Source organism: Cyclopterus lumpus, chromosome 20, assembly GCF_009769545.1.
Source record: "Cyclopterus lumpus isolate fCycLum1 chromosome 20, fCycLum1.pri, whole genome shotgun sequence".
Taxonomy (NCBI): Eukaryota; Metazoa; Chordata; class Actinopteri; order Perciformes; family Cyclopteridae; genus Cyclopterus; species Cyclopterus lumpus.
The window spans coordinates 6,022,273-6,046,737 of record NC_046985.1 but is presented as its reverse complement, the minus strand read 5'-3'; the positions used below and the strand labels follow the sequence as shown (position 1 = coordinate 6,046,737).

General features: G+C 41.9%; 1 long non-coding RNA gene across 1 annotated transcript; it reads left to right on the top strand.

The window, feature by feature from the left end:
* Window positions 1-4: 4 nt before the first annotated feature.
* LOC117749295 lies at window positions 5-19,588 on the top strand. The gene is made up of 3 exons (XR_004611695.1): window positions 5-119; window positions 16,976-17,097; window positions 18,835-19,588. It is a non-coding gene; the product is annotated as an uncharacterized LOC117749295 (long non-coding RNA).
* The last annotated feature ends 4,877 nt before the right edge of the window (window positions 19,589-24,465 follow it).

Genomic DNA, 24,465 nt, shown 5'->3' with positions numbered 1-24,465 from the left:
AGGTCGAGATTTGTGTGTCCGTGAGACGCGCGACTGATCATCAAGGGGGGCGAAGAAGGAAAGAAAGAAAAAGGAATATAAAAAGCGACAGAGCGACACCGAAAGCGAAGAAGGAAGCGGTAAGAGTTATTCTACTTATTGCATTCATAATTTAAAAGCACGTGCTTTAATCACTCTTTAATAATGCGAGTGTAAAGTCACATCTCCTCATCTCTCAAAGTGGCTGATGCAAACTTCATTTAAAGGAGCTATGCACTCGCTGTGGAGATCCCAACGAGGTTTAATGGGATGTGAATATAAAACTATTGTTATTGTCGTCTGGCTTCTTCTCCATTGTCTGTCCAACTCCTGGTAATACTGCTGGAGATGTTAGCGTGCATGTTCTGTTAGTCTATTGTCTAGTGCTATATATTAGGCTACTGCATGTGCCTTTATTCTGCGTGGAGCTGCTTTTATAGCATTGTTTCATCTCTGCTGTCAGTGTGATCATAACAAAAGATGATAAAAAGGCATCTGTGATAGCATCTGAAACTGCTCACGGCTCCCTATACTCCTGGATTCACCAGCTATATCTTATGTGGAGCTTTGTTTGTGTGCGACGAGAGAAGATTTTCAAAACCATATTTGTTTTATTCTCTCCCCACCCCATGGCCTGTGAATGCATTTAAAGGCAGTTAAGCAGAGATGGTGGAGACATGAGGTACAGCCACACTGAGACACACGGGTAGCACCACAAAAGATGGGGATTAGTGTGGGTTCATTGTGGGGACTTTCTGGGTGGGCATGGACGGTGTATTGTGAGCAGGGAACGTGTGCTGTGACTGGCTGACCTCAGGGGTGCAAGCCTCCATGACAACGTGCATCCACCCTCCTGAAGTTTTTGTCCAGGAAAACAGTGAAACCTTGTGAGGAGTTGATGTAATTTAACGAGCATCCTCCCAAAGAGTTCAAACTGGGCTCTGTTTGGTGAGGGGGGGGGGGGGACAAGTTTGTGTCTTGGTTATAAATAACCGCTGTTTTAAACCACAATTCTGTGGCTGCATTTGACAGTTACACACCGGCGTTTACCCCAGTTCTCACTCTGACGTGTAAATGTCTTTTCACCTGCAAAACACCTGCAGAAGTGATGGTTTCTGGGTCATCGAGAGCATCTGGAGAGCCTTTTCTTTTTCTACAAAATGACCCACAAGTAATTCAACTGCTTCGATCTAATGAAAACTGCTCCTGCTAATATTTCATGCTTTTATAACATGAATCGAGTCTTTTCAAGTCCTGACTGGCTCAACAGCATCAGGTAGAATAACTATTGTACCGTCAACCTACCTGATGCCTGAAAACAGCCCCAGTTTCTGAAAAGAACATTTAAATATTCATCATTCAATTAGAATATTCAACTTCGAGGCCAAATTGTTTTGTTTTATAACGTTAACTCTAATGCAGTGCTGGAATGTAACTAAGTATATTTACTCAAGTACAACTTCAAATTACTTGTATTTTACTCCAGTGTTTTCTTTTCATGCCACTTTCTACCTATAATAAATATACTTTTACTTCACAACAGTTACATGGCAGCTTTAGTTACTTTACAAATGATTAGTTTTGTAAACAAAACATACAAAGAGCAACTAAATTATGAAGGTTTTATCAATATAAACAGATGTGAAGATTTGCTGCTTTTCCTTTTTAATTATTTTAATCTATTTTTAACATGTTTAAGGTTCTTTTGTTTTTATAGTACATTTTCAGCATTTTGCTTACATACTTTTACCTAACTTGACTTTGTAACCAAGTATCTTACAGTGTGGTCCGAGTACTTTTACTTTAAGTAAAGGATGTGAATTCTTCCTCCATCACTGCTCTCGTGTATTCGTGTTGCATTCAAGTCATTCAAGTCTATCTTAAAGGTAATTAAGCATAGACACAAACGCAGAAAGTGGTTTAACAACTTATTGCCTCTCTGAAGGTATTTCCAGAATCCTCAAACATATTTTAACCATATGGAAGAAAAATATTATCATCTGCTGCACACACAAAAAAATAATGATTAACTTGTTTCCACCGGCTGCCATCTTTGTTTGGATCGGTAAAAATCTAAAAATATTTTCCATATAGTTGGATGTCTTACTTATACATCATTTATTTAAACCAATGCTGTAACTCAAATGCAACCCTAATGCTAACACACGACGGGCACAAACTGGGGCCGGGCGGAAACTAATGATTGTTCTCATTATCGATCAATCTGGTGGCGAATTCAACTAATCATTTGGTCTGTCAAATGTGAGAAAGTAGTTCAGCAGGAGCATCAGTTTCACAAAGGTCTTACTTTGTCCGTCCAACAGGCCAAAACACAAAGATCTTCAAGGAAAAGTGCTGTAAAACGCCCATTGTTTCTTGATAAATGATAATTAACCTGTTTATCATTGCGGATTTGGCCTCTAAAGGTTGTCCTTGTACATGTAAATCTTATGTAACATTTAAACATGCAATAATAGCAGCTTTTCAGAGATGATGATGATGATGATGATGATGATGATGATGAATGAATGAATACAGTGGATTTTCTGTTCCTCGCGTCAGGAAAACTTTCTTCCTGCGTCGCCGTGATTCACCTCAGTCTGTCACTCGCGCTCCTTCGCTGGATTTGGTTTTGCAGTAAATGTCGTGCATGTCAACACGTATCTGAGAGTTTTCCAGTGAAATGCTCTGAGCCAAACTCCGCTGCCTCGCAGCAGAGACTACACGCATACCTTTCATATACTTCAGAGGCCGTGGAATACTTGGAGGCCTGCTGTTATGTAAGCCGTTTTTTCCGAGCTGGAGTAGATTAAAACGGTTCACGCTCCTGAAGTCGGAACTGTAGCCGCTCGCCAGCTCGACTTCTCTCTCTCTCTCTCCTGTCCGCGTCTCCTTTTACAAGCATCACGATTATATCACATGACATCACTTTCCTCTTTGGGAACACGGGGCCTCGCTTGCATGCGCAGTGTTTTAATTTTACCACACGAGAGAGGTATGCTGCTGAGAAGTGTGACGCGTGTGCACTTGAACGCAACACCGACACGTACTTTACATGGAGCCGGAGTTTGACTTCTCACTACTTTTGCGCGTGTGTAAGGAAATACGACACTGCAGCTGTAGTAAATATCTTTCCCTTTCATCAAACCTTTTTTGTGGTCATATGTGTGGCATTAGTATGTTCATTCAAGCACACATACGTTGCCCGACTTCCAATCCGAAGGAGGAGGTTTAGCTAGCTAGTGCTAGCTGTCTCGCTTTAATCGAGAGTAAGAGCGCCAAATGTCACATGATGATCTTTTTTTTTCTTTTTTTTTTTTTCTAGGTAAATCAACTCCCCAGAACGAACACTTGAATACTTAAATAATTGTGCTTTGGGTTAATACTCAAATCCAGAGTTATTTCACTTTTTCTGTTCATGTGAATGGAAACAAGTCTCAGCCGGGAGGCGGGGCTAAAGGAAGCATCCCTGGTTGGAATGGATCCAGCTGACAGCGTTCCCTTTTAACTTTAAATTTGTAATTACAATGTGGACCATTTTGTCAAGTCCAACAAAGACATACATTTCACTCGTTCTATGTCTTAAGTTCGTTAAAAACAAATTAAGGCTAGAAATCATGTAATTTTCTACCTTGTATTAGTCGACACCTTTTTCATAACTTCACTGTCATCCCACAAATTATACGTACCGGAGATGATTTTTCTGATTTTAAATAAGTAAGTAGGCCTTTGTTCTGTTTGGAGCAGTTGTGTGGGGCGCTCACAGCCATGTCTGGCTTTTATATAACCGTATTGGTCCCTCTGGTGAATGATGTCATTGGCTAACCGCATATGCTTTCTAAATATATAACTTGGGAAAGAAAAGATTTGTAAAGTATGCGTTTCAGATTAGCTGCATACTGTAACAACACTGCACATTGTAGTGTTCACTTTCAACCACCTTTAATCTCATAGAAAGTGGTTTCTGGCGAGCCTTTTTGTGTGCCCTAAATCAACTTTCAGCCCTGAAAGCTGTAGCTGGCCAGCCCTTCTTTTCCTATTTGCATGCAGGCGTCGTCGGTGCATAGCAGAGGGCTTTGTCATGTGCAATATTGTACCGGCGATCCTCATCAAAGCGGGACGCTCCAGTTGGATTAGAGCTAATTCTCCCCCAGGAGCTCCCCGTCAGCGTGATGTGTGCAGACCTGGAACCAGGAGGCCAAGAGGAGGGCAGCGTTTTGTGAAGTCCTGGCAGAGGAGAGGAATGCTGCAGTATTCAGTAGATCCAGTTGTATAAATCGAGGGGAAGGTCAAATGTTAAAGCAATTAACTTCCGTCTTCGGCTGTGTATCACTTTATTTCCGTTCCTGTCACTTCACAGATTGGTGTAAAGCAAGGAATCTGTGGCACGTGTGAAATTGTACTTCCTTTTTTTTTCTCTGCGTAATAGTAATGTTCATCTTGGTACTCTACAGTAGGAAAGCTGAAAAGATTGGCTGGCAAAAGTCACCAATATTAGTTGGTTCCAGCCTTTTTAAACGTGAGTATTTCCTGCTTTTCCCTTTTTTTAAAGTACATCATGACGAGGAAAATCTTCCGCAAGCAATCTGAAGGAATTTTGCACTATTTTCTGTCGTCGTATGCACTAAATAATTATTAATGAGAATAAGCATTCCCTAGGCTGAACTCGCTTGGCGTCATAGTTGTGATTGATGGCTCTGCCTGCCGCAGGCGACTTGTGTATCATAAATACCATGAATACCATGTTGTGACTGAACATGAGGAGCTGTGTCTGTTTTCTTATGTTTATAAAATACAGAGTCATTGAGTTTAAAGAGACTGACGGTCTACAGCAGGAATAGGAGGGTGCACACGTTAAAGTGGAATTACCCTCAAAAGAAAAACTACCCAAGGACGATCAGTGAACATTAACATTGTCCAGAAAAGGAAGTGCAGAACCAGTATTTCAATACTGACGTCCGGCCTTGACTCCACACGAGTGAATGAAACTGATGTCATGTGGCATTTTTAATCCATCCGTACAGAACTCCATGTGCCCTCATAAAACTGAATATATGACTAGAAAATGATCCTAACCCGATATCGATTTGTCACAGTCGCTTTTTTCTATTCTAAGTATTCATGCGGGGTCTGTGCTGCAGTTATTTGAGGGTCTACTCAAACTGTTCTGACCCATTTAGCCACACTGGTGATCTGTCCGTTCACCACTTTGGTTGAGACTGAAAATGTCAACAATTATAATATGAATTACCGTGTAGACTTCGTTGTTCCTCTGACTTTTCCTCCGGCACCATCAGCAAGCTGCCTTTTTTATGTTAAATGTTTCCACATCTACTGGATGGGTTCACGTGCACATTGGTAACATGTCTCCTGCAGGATTAACTGGAGTAACTTTGGGGGATCGCTTTAACTTTTCCTCTAGCATCACCAGGTCAAAATTACAATTTAAGTATAGTTTGGGACTTAAAAACCTGCAAAACGCATAATATTCAGCTGTACTTTGTGTTCAGTGCGAGTTAACGTGGTAAATATGGATGTGTTATCATATCTTTGGGGTTCAACACATCTAATCTGGTCCAAACCGAAAAGGCTCAATTTTCATGAGGATTCGCTTCACTGGCGGAGGGCGGTGTCACGTTATGGGTGAGAATTACAATTCTGCAATTATTGAAAAGATCTATTGACGAAAGACCATAAACAAAATGCTTTCTTCTTGAAGATGTTCTGATGTACAGCGGCCGCCATCTGTCCGAGCGTAACCGAAACGTTCCCGTCACGCCGAGTATGCCGTGACCCTCCAACATGGCGGCTCTTTCAACAGCCTTGGTTAGCATGCAGATGTTAGCATGTAGCTCAAAGCCTCTCGGAGCTGCAGACCATCTGTTGGGGCTAAGGCATCGAAAAATAGACCAGCGCTGGTGAAAAGATGAAATACGAACGCCACGCTCCATTTTTAATAATACATCTGGTGCTTATAAGATGCGACACTCCACAGAGGTTTAGAGGACTACGAGACAGGATTGTATACAGTCTGTACTTATTATTAGTATTGGATACATCTGAAAGGCTATTATACATCAACCGTTGTTGCAAAGGTATTTGCAATGGTCCTGTACTGTAGGACCTCTTCGGCTTTAAAATGAAATGCTGTTTGCGACTTCAGGAAACTTTATTTCCATTTTTGGACTCTTGAAGAGGTGAAATTGTTCAGTTATTGATCAGAAAGATTGTAAAACATATTATTTTCTTCTCTTGATGATCTCCTGACCCCTCAGATGTATCTTGTCTTTTGTAGGAGTCCGTATCATTTAAACTATCACTACTGAATCATTCTTACAGTCAAACTCAAATCTAAGTTAAGAGTTTGCCTTTTGTCACTTAGTGCTAAACCAGCCGCTAGAACAAATGTTTGTTTATTGGGGGGGGTGGATTAGTGGCGCACCGTAAACGTTGCCCTGCTCCTCCAGTGTCACTCCTTAAAGTTATTCTTGAAGGACAGTTGTGAAAACATCGACAGTGACAACAGAGGAGCAGAAGCCGCAGCCAGCTGACACCTCCAGCCTCTAATGGAGATGCAGTGTGAGGAGGAGGACGAGGAGGAGGAAGAGGACGGGGTGGGGGAGGGGGGGATAGTTTGTGCCACTGCTGACTTGTCACTGCCAGCCCAGCAGGCTCATCCTGCTCCTGATTAATGGAGCTGTCCGCTGGGCCTCGCAGGGGAAAAGCAGGGCTGTTCCGCCATTCACTGAAGCCCCCGTTTATCTGCCCACAACAGATGGGCCCCCTGGGGCCCCCGGCTCGTTTGCACCTTATGCGCTCGGCATCCTTCATCTTAATCAGTGAATGGGTTCTCGAGCGCGGCCACCTGACCTACAGGTGACCTCTGTGACTTGTCCTTCTTCCCAAAGTTACTCTAGGAAGCACCGGCTCATTACTCCGGCATTCCTTCCTCCTTTTTGTCTTCACTCCTGCGGGAGGACGAGGCTCAGTCCGTCCCTGGAGACGGACCTGATCTGTCCGTCCTTCAGGGTCTTAAATGTAGTGGGATGTTAGACACACGCATGTTTTATTCATGACGCTCGAGTACAGCTGCAGCACCAGTCCACAGCATTATAATCCCCATTTCATGTCCGTTTTAAAGGGAAACATACAGACATATTTGGGGACATTTAGCAAGTGTTGAAGGATAAAAGAAAGGTTTATCATCTTTTTCCTTTTTTAAAATTGAGAATTGGTTATTTTTGGATTTGTTTTACAGTTTTTTGCTATTTTCTTACTTCGTATGGACTAAATGGAGCGTCAAACGAATCCAATATGCCGTTTGGTCATCAACGTCATAGTTAAATCTAATGTGTCGTTTATCATTCATTCAGTCTTCTAACTCTCATGAGATCCCTAAAGTCTTCCACACAGACACAGTGTTGTTGTATGCAGCTTTTTAATTAGCGTGGGCCGATGATACTTTTAGCTGAGGTGTTAGAATTGGTTTGAGAGGAGCAAAAACTTGTAACGACCGAGTTACAGCGAGTGATAATAAAAATGAGGGTTTAAACAAAGGATTATTTTCTCTGTTGATCAATTACTCATTTGTCCTAATGAATCGTCAGAAACTAGTATATAAAACCACCATGAACATTTCCCTGAAGCCAACGCTGATGAATTCAAACGCAGATGGACACAAAACCTGAAAAGATTGGTTATAAAGTCACAGAAACATAAAAGCATCGGAGAAGCTGAAACCAGAGGACATTTTTGTATGAAAATGTGAATTAAACGCTAAATTGATGAGACAAAACTGTTGCAGTTCTGCTAGTTTGTAAAACCTTCCAGACCTCTTCACCATACACAATACAATATATTTAATCCATTGACTGAGACTGAAACATAATCCACTAGAGAGATGTCAGACAGCAGCAGCTAAGTGTGGAGGAAGAAGGAGTCGGATACGAGTGGCATGGGGCCGATCCCAAAAAAAAAGAAGTAAAACGGGCAATTAAAAAACATTTTCTGGTTTTTGTTCCAGAATTTGTGTTTTTTTTTTTTTTTTTTTTGCACTTGTACTTGTAAATCTAATCACCAGCTTCTGCCAAATGAGACAAAAGCAGCACCAGACTGACTGAAACAAAGCGTCTGTGCCATGTCTCCTGAGCCTTTCATTCACACAGCAGATTGTCTCCGTTTGTCTCGGACTCGAGACAAATTCTACATCTTGGATGGAGAAGACTGAAACTCCCCGTTAATTGTTACAGACGTACAAATCCTTTTGTTTTAATCCCCGGGTTTTCTTTTTTTTTCTCGTTGAGAATTGAACATGTCTTATTCTCGTCTCTCCTCTGCCGTGACATTGGACATTGTTTCCTACTTCCTGCTGATGGCTGTTGTTTCTTTTCACTATCGGGCAGAAGCAGGACGGGACTTTTTCAGTTGCTGCTGATTCACCACAGATTAGATTGCTGTCCCCGGGCATGAGATCGCTTGGTTTCACTCTGTCACATTACACATACAGTGCCTCTCCATTATAAATGCGTGTTTTGGAATATAAAGGAAAGGCTCGTTTATGCCTTTTTTTTTTTTTTTATTACATTGATTCACGCCGCGTCCAAAGCATGTTCGACACATTAAATAATTGCTTCTTTCCGCTGATTTATATTCCCTGGTGAAGTTGAACCCTTTTTTTCCCCTACTAAGTGGGAAGTAAAACAGATGCTGCATGTGAGAGAATTAGCGAGATCTCTTAATGTAAACTGATTAAGGATTAAGAGAGTGGAGCTCTTTCTCTTTACTGCTCACCTATAACCTTTGTTCTATAGTTTGTTCCTGCAGCACATATCTTAAATATTGCCAAAACTCTCACCTCATTTTGGGCCAACAAGGCTTTTTTCTTTGGCCAAAGATGGTCACAGGGGCAGTTTTGGTTGCACCACTACACAAGGGAGCGGCTTAAGGCTTAAAATGCAACAGCTTTTCACACCTCTGAAACCATTTGGCGTTCACTAAATACAGGCCACGGGGTTAATGGTCCTCTCGCGGTACGTAAGTAGTTTACAATGAAAACGTTGGCAGATTTACTGATTTTTACTGAATTTTTTTAAACGGCAGGTAGATTCATCAAGTTAATTCTTTACATCCCTTAGTTGGTTGAACACTTTGTCTCCTACTTTCTAATGTTTTTATCTGACGTGTTTTTTTTTTTTGAAGAGACCGGGTTGTTGTTTAATTGCGGTCGAGCTTGTTAGCCCTTGAATTCTAAGTATTATAAGCCAACCAATGAGAGTGCAAAGAAACAACTAGACTGTGTTGTCAATGATATTTTTAAGGGAACGTCTATTCTCGTGGATTACAGTTTTTCACGTATAATACGTGTAATCAAAGTCGGCATACGTCTGTGTGAGGAGGTCGAGGGGGGTCAAACGAGGGACTTTGAATCCAAAACAAGATCTTTTACGAAACCTAACCGAGTGGTTTTGTTGGCATGAATACAACGTGAGGTGGGGCGTCACTTTTCGCCTGTGTGTTTTCGACAAACAAAGAGTAGTTTGGAGACAGGACGGACTCTTTGGGGATTCCTCCTGGGGAAAAGAGTGTGAACGCCTGCAGCCGGTCAGTCACGTACTTAAAGACTCCCGATTACAAGACACCATGTTTGAAAGTCACGTGTTCATTCAATCTTCACTTTTGTTCTTGCATTAGATTTTTTCTTTTTTTTTTTTAAAACACCACCCTATCTAACACACAGACAAATCCAACGTGTGACAGGCCTAGTTACGGTTGCTAAGGTGCGATTGGACAATCGCCGTCTGGGGGAGGGTTTAGAGAACAGTCAATCAATACAAAACAAAAAACCCTGCGAGTACATGTCTTTGTACACCTCCTTCCTTTGTGATCGTGAATGGTTCGCTCGCAGCTGATCAGATGGCTCTTTTGTCTGGAATACCCTCACATGGTATTCCAGCCCACCTCCGTTTAATCTCTTTGGGCCCGAGCCAACTCTAAATGCACAGATCGCTGCTTTTCAGAGACAGCAGTGTCAGCAGGGCTGTGCTCCTCCGCTGAGGCCCCCGTGCAAACCACCGGGTCCCTGCCTCCCATGCCCTGAAAAGGAGGTTGAACCTGTGGGACCGGCTCTGCAGCAGTGGCCTGGTACTCATCAGGCGGTGGAGGTGTTTTTTCATTCATTTACTCTGCTGTGTCTTTAACATTAAACAAGCAAGGGCTGACGTGTAAATATTTAGCCTTCTGTGTTTGAGCGAGTTCAAAGGCGGCTGAAGAAATGAATGGGGGGGGGGCTACGGGGGAGACATGCTTCAACTTCTGCAACCCAGATAAAAAAAAAAAGCTGAATTAAAATGTCCATATAGAAACTTCACAGCTGAACCTATAGTTCCATTGTGAAAGAGCCGCCATTAATCACAAACCTGTCTTTTAAATGTAGGACACCAAAGCTTCCAGTTTGCCCGTGAGTTTCCCACCACCGGTTGTTAATTAATGTGCATCGGATTTAAACTCAACCGTCGCGTAATGCCAGGTTAGCCATTGGTTATTCTTCAGAATGAGGCATGCTGGGATGTGTGAGAGAGAGAGAGAGAGAGAGAGAAGGGGTCACGAGGGTCATGACGCAGGGTGAGAATCATGGTATGAGACGTGCCGCTGGAAAACTGGTGTCCACTGTCTAGACCGGGGAGAAAGGTTGTGACCCTTTTTTTTTTTTATCAAAGTGTGTGAGAGGATCAGTCGATATGATGCAATTCGACTTCCTCATTTTGTCTCTTTCGTTAATGTAAAAATCCCACGAGAAAGAGGGAAACCTTTTTATTGAGTTTTAAATGTTCTTTCGCTTCGTTATGTTTATTTCAGATGAGCAGAGTTCTAATTAGTTATTGATTTGCGAAGAAGCCCTTTTCATCTTCCTGCAGTTAATTTGTCGCGTGTCCCTTTGGTGTCTTTTCACTGCTTCCCTTTCTTCCCCCGCACGCGGAGCTTCAGCCTCTGGGCTCGAGAACGACACGATGTTTCTGGTGGCACTTAGATGAATCTGATGATATGTGCGACGCATCGGACGGTTCACGGTTGGGCCGACCAGATGAACTGACATCATGGAAAATGTCAGCGCTGGCAATGAAAGAGAAATCGAGTTAAAGCTCTCACAGATATATTTCTTTGTTAATTTTGAACTCTTCTGCAATGGGAAGAGGAAATCTCCTGATTATTTCTAGTATGATCCTGCAAAAAAGTAAAAGTATTTCATTTAAACTCTTCTTTTTTAAGGAAAAGTACAAAAGTATTGGCATCAAAACTTTATAGTAAAAGTAAAAGTAGGTACTCTTTATGCAGAAATATGTTTTGTAGCATTGGCTGATACTAATTAGCTAATTACTATCTCTACTGCTGAGTAGCTTCACCAATAATAATAATAATACATCATAATGTATTAGTGGATTTATTTTCTATTTTAACAATCTAGTAAAGTAGAATAGTTAAGTATAGAGTAGCATAAAATGGAAATTCTCATGTAAAATACCTAAAAACTTAAGTATAATACTTGATTAAATGTACTTTTGTTACAATCTTCCACTTAAACTGCTTGTGCGCCTGATAATGCAACTGAATTAGGAGTTGTACTTATTTCTGTGCCTCTGCCATTAAACTAATTAAAGGAAATAAAGTGGAAAGACCCAAATTAAGTTTCCTTCCTGGTTTTCTGAGAATGATAATGGTGTCATTCTTACAGAGAGGAAATCGACATCGGCCGTTAATGTGAGTCCTGGTTGTTTGCTGATTGGATTTGTGTGGGATGTTTCTCAATGACTGGAAGCGAAGATAAAAGAAGAATAAACGGGGTGAAATTCCACGAGTGTGGTTGAGAACAGTCGTATATATCAGCGTGTCGATCTGTATCGGAATCATATCTTCTGTTTCTATGCTGTATACTAATTTCACACCAATGTACTCCTTTTCAGAGGAAGTCAGTACAACAGTGCACAATGTGGACAACGCATGGGGCTTAATCAAGTTACTTTGTGACCCGAAGAGACCTCTGTTTCACTGCTCGTGCTACTTACTGGTTTCAACATTTTAATAATCAAAAATCCTTAATTCGGAATATGAATAACCTCACATAGAGCTCACCTTTCGAGGAATAAAAGGTATGACGAGGCAGGAAGGGCCAGGTTTAGCTATGCTAGCATGCTCATCTCAGTATATATCTATCTCTGTAATGTAATGCATATTCGGTTTTGCCTTAACGCCAACACTGTAACCTCCTCACATTCTTTTGATAATGTTTGTTCATTCTTTTGAGGGTTTTAAAGTACATTTCAGACCAGATCTTACACAATGCACTTTTCAAGGTCCTCAAACCCAAATGTTATAAATATAGGGCCTAATTGTAGTTCTAAAACCAACTTATTTGGATTGTTTGGTCTGTTTAGGGTTAGAAAATAGGGAATGACAAACATTTCCCAGAGCCTAAAGGGGCATTTTCATGTGGCTTTTTTTTGTGCAACGGTGTAAAATCCATAAAGACATTTAAAGCAACTATGAGGGATTTTGATGTTGTGTTGATTTTGATGTCCCTCTGTACAAAAGGGGTTGTGTTGTGGAGCACCAGAGCCCCTTCACAAAGCCTCTCATTTTACTGCAGCGGGGCCTTTTTTACTTATCTAGGCCATATAGAAACATCCGTATCAAATTCCGAGTGTTTCATAACCAGTTAAACGATCCTCAAATTAAGATTTTAATTTTGAAACAATGTGAGACAGAGACTAGCAGCGAATCCCTATATTTGCGAAGCAGGAACCCACAAATATTTTGTAATATTTGCTTGAGTTACCGTGAATGATTAATCGGACTAACCAGTCGGTCGTCCCTACTGTACTATCAATGAACAGTATTATACCGTACTCGCATGACCAACTCTGCAACAGCACAACCATCTCCGTGACGCAAACGCTCGGAAGTCATAAATCTCTCCCATCTCTGAATCTCATCCCTCCCATGTGATGTGAACAGAAGTGTATTGAAGGAAGAGAAAAAAAAAAAAAAAACGTAATTGAAGGAGAGTCATGTCTGGGAGCCAGTTGGTACAAGTGAGTTTGTCAGAGGAAGCAAATGAACGAGAATAGAGCAGTTTAAATCAATGAAAGTCTTGTATTTTAGCCGTGAGGGAGTATTGGTGTGCAGCCAAAGAGTAACTGATGCTAATTCATGATTTCTTTATGACATGCCCCATGAGGGGACAAATCCACTCGCTTTATTCTGTGCGTTCCAGCGTTGGATCCCCCACAATATAATAATACACCCTATTTTCTCACATCATCTTGGGAAACATCACTTTGGACTTGTTTTCAAGGACCGAACAAACCAATATCTCAAGAGTGTGACCGCTCATTTAGAATAATGGCCGAGCTGTCGAGTGTGCAAAAAGATTTGTTAGGAAATAAGCCTTCATGTATTATTCATCTCCTGTTGTCTTTGCCGAAGGAATACACAACCAATGGCCACTATTTCACTTTCATTAGACGCAGCTCATGTGACTGATCTTTTATAAAGAGGAAGTCGAGGAGCGCAAAACACTGCGCAAACGGACGCGGGAGAGGTTTTGCATCCCTCGTCTCACTCGGGGCTCCCCGTGGCCGTCGTGTGCGAGATATATAGGTGTCTTGATTCTTTACATTCCTCACGCGTTGCATTCAGGCCACAAATTATGGCTTTAAAAAAAAAAACACACGAGTCGTGCGAGCCAAGTTTCTGTCCGTCTTCTTGAATTTGCAGCGGTTTCCATGAAGGGATGTCATTGTTTTTAATCGAGGCCGTTTAAGCATCGTAAGTTCTCCAGGCTGAATGCTCCCGTCACGCTCCTCTTTGTCCTTCGCTGCTTCAGAGGGAAGAAGAAGAAGAAGGAGGAGAAGAAGAAAAAAAGCGCGAGCATTCATTCTGGATTTGCACCTGTTGAATGGAGCGTACGTCTTCCCCGTTTTTTACATCTTGAATTTACGGCCCTCAGCTGGAGGGACGACCTTTCACTCGGGCCTCTATTGGACAGCCGCAGCAGCTGTGATTACTTCACTGGCTCCTCGTGTAAAAAGACGTTGCAGAGGAGGAGTGTGGGGGTGGGGGTGGGGGCTCCCCCTGCACCTTGAACCTGATAGCAGGCTGATTTGACACGCCGCTGCATCAGCTGTTAGTTTCTATCCGATTGATCTGATTTCCAAGAAATCAAAAGGTGTATTCATTTCTCTTTGTGGTCTCATTTGTATCCATTCATGTGACTGAAAGACGGGCAGGAAGAAACCACCAAAATGCCCCCCGCCCCCCCACAAGTCTTTCATGTGTGGTCGGTCCTTGGCAAAAGAAAAAACATTTTTTATTAGGCTAGCAGCTGTGTGAAAAGAAACATTAGCAATGCTGACTCATTACAAAGGCTAGCTGACAAATCTGTGCCAGTTTATTTCTGGTTTGGCAGAGAAGAATGTCACACACTCCCACTGGATACCAGCGGTTTCAGGAAGAAATCTCCGCCTTTCTTTTTTTTTTTTTTGTAAATTGATGATTTCTAGGAAGTGCCCCATTACCCAGCGGCTCCTCTTTGCCCGCTGGCTTTCCTCTGGAGCAGCTGTCGGTCAGCGTGTCAGTGAGTAAATCTCTGAAATACGGATCGCTAATGAGGCTCGAGCTCTCGAGGAAGGAACCCGGCCCTGAACTCGGCATCGCGAAGAGCGAAGAGCTTCCCTCTGCTGGCGGGGAAGTTGACGAACGTCACATAAACTCAGTAAACGAGTGGATGTCTGGCTTTGCTGTTTACTGACTGTCTTTTTTCTGACTAAGTGTACAAGAGATCTCACGTGAGCTCTGGGGTGGTCTCCCAAACCCAGAACAGTCCCTTTGACCTCCCTGACAGGATTGTTTCTCGGGTAATGACATTGTTCACGATGAAAGACGCCCGTCGCAGATCGTCGTCGTCGTCGTTCGCCGCCGCGCATTCCTGCTGGTTCACGTTACAGCGGAGATATGAAGCAGCTGGAGCTGGACGAGTTTAGTAACCGGTGACTCAAAGGGGCTCCGATTCCACGAGTTGGAAGCGGCTCATCTTATATCCTCCGCCGTGACCTATTACCGATGGAGTGGATTCATCAGGTTGAAGGAGGACTTTCGCCAAATGGCTTATGAGACTCGCCGTGTTTACGCTGAGCCGGTTAATCTTGTAAATGATGATCCTTTACTCTCTATTCCAGCTCTCCGTCCAGACTAAAACAGTTCCTCCGGAGTGTATACATCTTTGCTTAAAGGGTTAAAAATAAGATGTTATCGCCTGGGAATGACTGCTGGTTAAACGTAGTGTTTATGGGCTGCGATCAAGGTGACAACAGAAAAATATGCAACCGTGTGGTGAATTTGGCCGCATTAAAAGACAACGTGTGTGTGTGTGTGTGTGTGTGTGTGTGTGTGTGTGTGTGTGTGTGTGTGTGTGTGTGTGTGTGTGTGTGTGTGTGTGTGTGTGTGTGTGTGTGTGTGTGTGTGTGTGTGTGTGTGTGTGTGTGTGTGTGTGTGTGTGTGTGTGTGTGTGTGTGTGTGTGTGTGTGTGTGTGTGTGTGTGTGTGTGTGTGTGTGTGTGTGTGTGTGTGTGTGTGTGTGTGTGTGTGTGTGTGTGTGTGTGTGTGTGTGTGTGTGTGTGTGTGTGTGTGTGTGTGTGTGTGTGTGTGTGTGTGTGTGTGTGTGTGTGTGTGTGTGTGTGTGTGTGTGTGTGTGTGTGTGTGGACAGAAAAGTAATTGATTGCTTCATTTAGGGAGGATGTGTTGTTGGGTAAAAACCAGCATGTAGACACTGGACACAGCATCCTAACACCATGACAGATTCCCTCCCTTACTTTTTGTACTTTTTATTCCGGCACATTCCTCCGATTCCTCCTCCGGATGGTAAAGTAACATTTTTATTTGATGTCGGTCGGGGCGATTCAGGTCACGTGTTGCTTCTAATGCTAGAAATCCTGGTGGCACCCCGGCATTAAAGTTCCTTCACGGACGGCAGCCAGCCCGTTCCCTTTGTGACCCATTGTAGACGAGACTACCCCTTCGAGCGCCGTCGTTATCAAGTGACCTGGTTTAATCAACATCAGATGAAATGGGATTTCCACCCGCAGACCAAAGTCACAGCGGGAAATGTCATGAAAGTTCTCCTGCGGGCCTCGTTTTTTTTTAATTTTTTTATAGCTGCAGTTAGTTCGGTCGCTGCTTATCGTGTATAAATAGCTGCGGTGCATAAATGAAAGTGCCGAGCAGATATGAGCGTGCAGCTATAAGTGCTGCTGCACACTAAAGGGTCCATGTGACTGAGCAGGACTTCGTCTCCATGCCAGTTTTTTGGCGGGTGGGCCGCGCTCGGATATCAGACCTCCACAAATAGTGTGGCGATCACGTGAGGAGGCACGGTGCCAGTTGGGTCGTGTTGGTTACGACCTCGCCCACATTTCTTTTTAATTTAATACTAGGCCTCTGGAAATATAATTTCTCTGACACATAGCAACGCTGCTTTTTTTTGTTGCTTTTTTTTCTTTTTTTACAGCCACTCAGCTGCCAATGAAGTCATCATCTGCGCGGAGCACAAATTGCCCCTATGATAGGACAGTGACCTTCACTGATTTTTCATTATGGGAAAACGTATGATCCAGGGTTAAATTCAGGATATCTGGTTCCCTCAATTTGAATCGATCTTTTTTTTAAATCAGTCTCTCACGAGTCCCCCAACATCAAGAGAGCACAGTGCTCGATCACTGGAGAGACTCTTTAAAGGAGCCGAGCATTTAGAACTGGATTGTTATGTCCATATGCAACCAGCAGTTGATGCTTTTTTGTGCAAACATTCTCTCAAAAAATGTAATAAATAACATGAATATGGTTCTTTCACTTACAATTAAACCTCTGGTGTTGTTTGAGGCAACTCAACACATGTTTTGCATTCAAGAGTGACTTTCCCCAGCAGACGCGCACACACACACACAAGCACAGCTTACGGTGCAGCGACAGGAAGTGGAGGAGGATTTCAGCCTCCATAGAGAAACTCCAGTTGAAAGCGGAGCTGTCCAGGTACGACGTCAGTGACATGTTGCCCTTGGCTTTACAACTCTGAACTGTCATGTGGTTTACAGCCTCAGAGACGCTAAAATGAGCGTAGATTCAACGCTCAGGTTAATCAGTCTGTCAAAGCCCACGCAGGAGACACCAGAGACGTCAGGCTGAATTTAAAAAGAGAGTCTCGGGTTTGCGTGGGCAACTCGTCAGGGCTTAAATGAAGAGCTTAGGCACAGAGCTGAGCTAATGCAGTCTATTGCAATAGTTTGGGATGCTGCAGTTTGTGGTGTTCTTGAATTGTATACTGAGAAATATTTCTCATATTTTGTCCAATATTTTTGTTTATCAATGAGATTATTAAATATTAGAAACACCTCTCGGTATAAAATATTTTGTAAACTGACCAGTCTGAGCAACAGCTCTCAAAATGACCTTCATTAAGGTTTTTATTGCAGCTTTAGTTTTAGCTCGGTGTACTTAATAAACTGCCTATTAAACTAAGTGCACATGTGATGAGATGTTTCCAACTTTAAAGAAACTTTTGAGAGAAGACAAAACACGACCGTCCTCCCATGAAAGAAAAGTATAATTCATAAGAAATAAAACATGCCCACTTTGCCCAGCTGCTATGACTAGTAGTTTGTGGTGGCTAATGTTAGCAGACTTTATGTACTGTAGATATTGTGGCGTTCTTGACATATTATATTATATTATTTGACGTAAAGGAGCAAAACGTGGCCTGCTGCGTTCTCTGATGTAGTTATGTTGTTAGTTAGCTTTGGGAACTAGCTAACAGTGTTTTTGTAGAACAAGTTGAAACAAACAAAGGATTCGCAGTTTGTAAATGAGCCGTAGTGTGAACAAAGCATCAGGGATGACGTGTCGGTTTCCTCTTCTTACTGTACGTGCAGTGTCTTTTCAAAATAAAGTTCTGTGTTCACAGGAAACGTGCAGCTTTCGATTTTCAAATAAACCTCCTACTTAGTTTCTAGGCAAAAAAACACCAGGGCGAGGTGGCAAAATACGTCACAATTGAACCTTCTTTATAAGTAGACCCCCAATTAATTTTTTAGGCAACCAAACTAACTGGGAAAGTTTAGGCAAGAAAACCGCTTGGCAGGAAAAGATCGTGGTTTTGGTTAAAATAAGTCAGTTTGTTACGTAACAAGACAAAAAAGGTAAAATGCGTTAAAGTTTTCTTGGTTTCACACATGAGGCGAACAGCGGTCTCCTAGATGAAAGTCCTGTATTTGATTGATTTAATATTGTAGATGGGTTTACATTAGAGTTAGTTGATGGACCGGTGCATCTCATGCTATAAAGGTGCCTTCAGGCGTCGGTATCAGAGGCATAGGGGCTTGAATGATATCACTCCATAGTTGTTGCTTTAAAGATATGCGCTAATCTAGAAAAAATACATATTTATTTGGACCTCTGTGATACTTTGACCCACTGAACACCATACAGGCTTTGTTTCTTTATTATTTTCTCTTAACCCGTTGATCAGATAAACCAACTGATACTAACATGTAAATGTGTGTTTACTCTGAAGTTGGAGTTCACAAAAAAGATGATTGTCTTTTTCTGCTGTTATCTGACATCCACAGCAAATTTACAACTAACGCACCCACAAGTCATAATGAAAGGAGCGGCTCATTTCCAGAGTTGAAAGTCCTACTTGCATTATGAAACAAAAGCTCGCTCACAAACAGTCATGTCGGTACTAAAACGTCTCCTATCTCCGTTCCGCAGGGTGGGTGCTGCTGCAGACCCTCATGCAGACCCATGTTCCACACCAGCAGTCGCGCTTACAGAAAACTGAAGATACGGATCTGAATGGGAAGGATGCAAAGGTGGATGCAGTCAGTGTTGGATTCAGTTTCACTGAGTCCTAATGGAACACACACACACACACACATACTGCATGGTTTTTAATACTATCTACTTCCCCCTTTCTTTGAGAGGGCATGGATACACCCTGAATAGGCTCCTGTGGTGATCTGCATTGTGGTTGGGAAGTACCTAGTGTTACAACTGCCATGCTGGTCTTCTTAAAGGGCCAGTGCTGCTGATCACTTTCATGCGCAGTGTACGTTCCCCTGTCTGGGCTTTTCAATCACCTGTGTAGCTGGATGTTTCAGACGTAATATCGAGCAAGCAATTTTTCTGTGCAGAGTTTAGGAGTCAACAAGGGTGATTTCTGACTCATCGGGACGTAAAATTAGCTCACTTGAAATGCAAAAAGAGTTGCAGGAGATGGACGTTGGTCTACTCAAATCAAAACTTGACAAATCTATAATTGCTTTGGTCATGATTATTTAGTCCTGAATATATCGAGAATTCGTGATACAGTAAATAAAGTCCAAGGACTGTTTATGAAACCACATACATTTCTACTCGCGTGTCCAGCAGGCAACTTGTATTCCTTTTCTCTTACTTTACGTTGTTGTATGTTTTGAAAAGCACACGTGTTTTAAATAAATATTTCACTCTGGCAGATTCACCACTTTGTGTGTGTGTGTGTGTGTGTGTGTGTGTGTGTGTGTGTGTGTTTTTCTTTAAGTCCAACAAGCGAGTGAAGCGTATACATTACAATAAAGCTGGTTCTGCATTGCTGCGTCCTGTTTACAGCTGCAGGGTGTGAACTTGTTTAATCTGTACAGCTCCTCACACTTCTCCCCAGGGTTACACACACACACGCACACACAAGACAATACATCTTCACTTATTACAAAAGCCTAACCACAACACAGAGGTGTCGCCTTGTTAATATGATCCTTTCCTGCAAAATATTAAGAATATTACTAAACAAACTGTCATTTAATGGTCCGAAACGGATAAGAACTTCAGTTAAGCGTCCACTCACTCATATTATTCACTCATTTAATATCATGAATATTTGATTGACTTAAATTGTATCAACTCATCGGATGACCGACTCACCTTGATGTCATCGAAGTGGCAATATGTGTGTTTGGTTGTCTGACTGCACTCTTTGTTTGGTTGCAATAGTTTATCTAACATTATATCTTTGGTTGTTTGATGCAGATATGAAGCTGTCTATGTTCATGATGTGTGATTGCACATTTAATGGTTTTATGGTTTTACGCAGGTTTCTGGAAAGGTTATGATTTGGGCGTGGTGTTTACTGTCTTATATGGCAACACTATCTTATAGTTTTTACTTAAATCCAGATTAAAGTATTTTGGAAAAACACTTACGCTTTCTCGTAGTAGCTTTGATAAACTTAGCTTCCTCTCCTTAGCTTAGCATAAAGACTGGAAACCGCTAGCATAGCTCTATCCAAAGGTCACAAAATCGTCCCAACAGCCCCTCTTCCCAAGTTCACTAATCAACACATAATAATGTGTTGATTAGTGAGAGAAAGTCTAGGAAGTTATTGCTGGAGGCCAAAAAATAGTCTGGTGAATAACCCTCCATAAAAAGCAATTTGTTGTTTTGACACTTTAATTTTTGTTCAGATAACAAAAAATGAGATACAGCAAGTTAAATAGTGAGCTTTAGAGGCGCTGGTAGGTGGTTTTCATTACCTTTGGACAAAGCCAGGTTAGCTGTTTGTATCTCCAGTCTTAATGCTAAGCTAAGCTAACCTTCTACCTAATAGCTTCATGTTTACCATGCAGACAAAATGTGGAACGCTTCCTTCAAACACAGACGGTACCGTACTCTGGTAGCAGATAAAGCAGGTGGAGAAGTGCCTGGCTCGAGGGCAGCGGAGTGATAATTTGACTGCTACGTTCAGTACAATCTCCAGGTTTGGCCACAGAGCGGCTGTTGGTTCATGTTGTGGACTTCGCACTACATCCCTCTCACCCTTTGGATGTGGTCAGCTGAGCGGTTAGTCATGCTCACTGGACTGGTTATCCTTCTGCCACCGTCGCCTCTTAACACATCTCCTTCACCCCTTCTTCACGTTCAAACGCTCATAAGGCGACTGCAAGAAAAGCGAGGAGTTTAAACAAACACAAAGCTCATTAAAATAAACCTGTCAACCCCCACTCCCTTTTTCTGAGGAACGCGCTGTGTCGTGCTTTACATCCCACGCAGAATTACTACATGACTTCAGGTAATGAATGAACTGGCCCGGGGATGCCCACCCAGCAACCAGGAAACGAAGAGAAACGGCAAACCCTCACTCCCAGATCGGTAAAGAATGATTGAGTTTCCCACCACTGTGTCACCTCATCACACACACACACACACACACACACACACACACACACACACACACTTGTGAGGTGTGTGTACACACAACCAATGCACTCATCATTCATCTCTGTGTAGTGGTTCAGGGATTTTTTTTTTTCTATGTCTAGTTTTTGGTGTCTGCGCACACTAAAAACAGAAATTGTTTATCACATCATAATTTGTATTATCTATCATGCTTTTAGATGGGGAAATCCATTTCCTAAAGTTTGCAATAAACTTGTTTTTGTTGTTTTAAAGGCACTGGAAACTGTTTCTTACTAGGAGCAATGAAGTCCTACATGAACACACAGTTCTGTCCCCAAGTTTGAACAGTTATTCCTTATGAGAAATGTCCGTATTTGTCTCACTTACTTAAAGGGGGCTGGACTTGTGCTGGCATGCAGCCACCAATCAGAGATTAGCATCATTTGAATGAAACCCATTGAAAAAATTGAAATTAACTGGGATTTTGAGAGGAAGAAATATGCCTAAAGATTTTTTGGGACCTTTATTTTTGATCTTTGCTTATTTAGTCATTATTATGTATACATACTTAGGATTTTGTACCTATACTATCAGTGGCTTTAACATGAGATCTGAGGAAACGGAATACTTTCTGTTGTGTAACAAAGTGAAGTTAATGATGAGTTCCTGTGGAGTCGTCTCATGTTCTCTCAATGTGCTGCCGCCCTTTACGGCCCAATAAACCCCCGTTAAATGTCAATTTAACTGAGCTTGACCTGTCATTCTCCTATTTTACTGGCTCGCGAATGGGAGCAAGGTGAAGTAAAAGATAAAGACAGTGGAGGTGAGAGGAGAGAGCAATAAAAGGTACCACCTTCATCATTAAAAAGAGGAGTTGGACCTTTTGCGAAATAGTTTAATTTGATCATTTTTGGAAACTAAATTGGAAGATATGGCGAGCAGCACGTTGGCCGACTGGAAACAATGGGAAAGCTAGCTTCGTCCAAAAGTCACAACATTTGCTCACCGGCAACTAAAAAAATTGACACATTTTATTAATCTGTCCAAAACCGAAGTGTGAAAAAGAATTCACGATTGTCACTATTTCTTGATCATGGGCAGTAAGTGCTTCAAGTCTACGCTGGTTGCCTGGCAACGGTCGCTTCCCTCTGTTTACAATCTATATGCTAATCTAAAATAAGCTAACATACTAGCTTTGCTTTAAAATATAAATGAGATGTTTGGGTTCGTGTTCACGGTTTGTATTTGTCTCTCTTGTCCGCTAGTTTTTTTACCGCATAGACAATAATGGAAATACTATCCCACAAGTTTTGGGTCTTGTGACCTTGATTTTTCATTCTCAGGCCCTTCAAAACCAAATGTTTGAGATTTACTCGTGACCCATTGCCACCAATTTCATATATTTTTGGGTTTATCATTAGATCAACCAAAAACAACACACTATCTCACTTTTTTATTTATTTTTTAACAGTGTTGAAAAATGTAATTCATACAAAAAGATTGGAAGAACTTTGTAATTGTGTTTACAATTAAAGTTCTTGTTCCGCACCCCTATGCTGTCCAACATCTTACCACTAAATAAAATTAAAATATTTTTTAAATGTATGTTACTATCAACTATATGTTCCACTAAATTCATTCAAATAACCCACCAGTTGACAATGAATACATGTTGCTGCCCTAGCTACAATGGGGATGAGTGGGCCATATCCCATGGGACAATCTATTAAAATGGATCATTTATAGGCTGATTTATAATATTCACATCGCTATCATCCAGAGCTTTTCAGTGTAGGCAAATGTCCCGACTGACTGACCTCATAGTCACCGGTCCAGCCTCGGTTCACGCCCTTCGCCTTTTGATGTGGCTGCTCTGTTTGTTCACCAGCGCCAGCGGTCTGCTCGCTCCCATTCAACAATCTGCCTCTAGCTAAATCCCTCTCTCTGACTGGGCAGCAGCCGCATTGTTTGCATTTTACACCAAGAGGTGAGAAACATGCGGCCTCATTCACACCTCTTGAGCCTTGATACCGGTGCATTCTTCAGAAATCAGGTGACTTCTCACCTGCATTCAAATCCAATGTGGGTTTCCAGTGATGTCACTAATGCTACTTCTAAAAAAACACTTTCAGCCCGTTATCACTAATATCAGCGGTTATTTCCATCCGGTTGGAACAAACAATGTCTTGAAAACAAATTTGACGTTGATTTGTTGAAGTCCAGGTAAGTAGGACGCACCTTGTGCCGGCAGTTAAACTTTTGAATAAAAAGATATGGGCAGAATTACTTGTTTTTTGTACAATCTAAGAAATAAATGCTGTTTTATTTGACTAAAAGTCACTGTAGGGATTAGCACCAACCCAACACTGGGTTAATTTTACCCACAATACCTACAGTAATATAAAACACTGGTAGGACTACTGGGTAAGAAATGATGAGCACGGAGGTAACTATATGACTTTGTTCGATTCCAGTTGGATTGAAGAGTCTTTAGGCATCTGGAGAGTGTTGTCAAACAGGGTTTCTCAAAGTTCGGTTTGTATTCACTGAACCTCGAGAAGAAAAGTTGCTCTCTGACTCAGGTGTGAAACAGTTATCACATGAGAAGCACATACTATCTGAAACCATGATACACTCACTGATGATACATACCTCCAGTTTTTAAAAAAAACGGTTGTGATCACAGCTTTAAGGGCGCCACCCTTCCACAGTGTGAAGAGTTAGAAAAGTAAAAAAATGTGTAAACAGGAAGTATTAGAAGCGTTTAGGTCAAACACTTTTTTGGTTACTCATTGATATTCCAGGCTGAAAGGCAGCAACTTCAAGACAGCCCACTGTATTCAATATTTACATTTATGAAACATTTGTTTGCTTTATGACGATGAGCAGCTGAATCGTGAATACAGAAACGCGACATGAAGTAAACTCAGTGGTTTTACAATTCATTGACAAGGAGACAGAGCAGCTGAAACTGAAGAGAGGAAACCATCAAGTTAAGTTCCTCTTGCCTCGACAACTCCACCAGCACCATAAATGGAAAGAGTTTCATTCACAAATTTGCACCCTGTGAACCCATGACAGCACCCAGTGGCACCTACGATACTAAACCCGGCAGATAACTTGCAGCTCGTAAAATGAACACAGAGGCAAAACAGAGCACTTGTTCTCTTTTTTTATTACTGTGAAAAT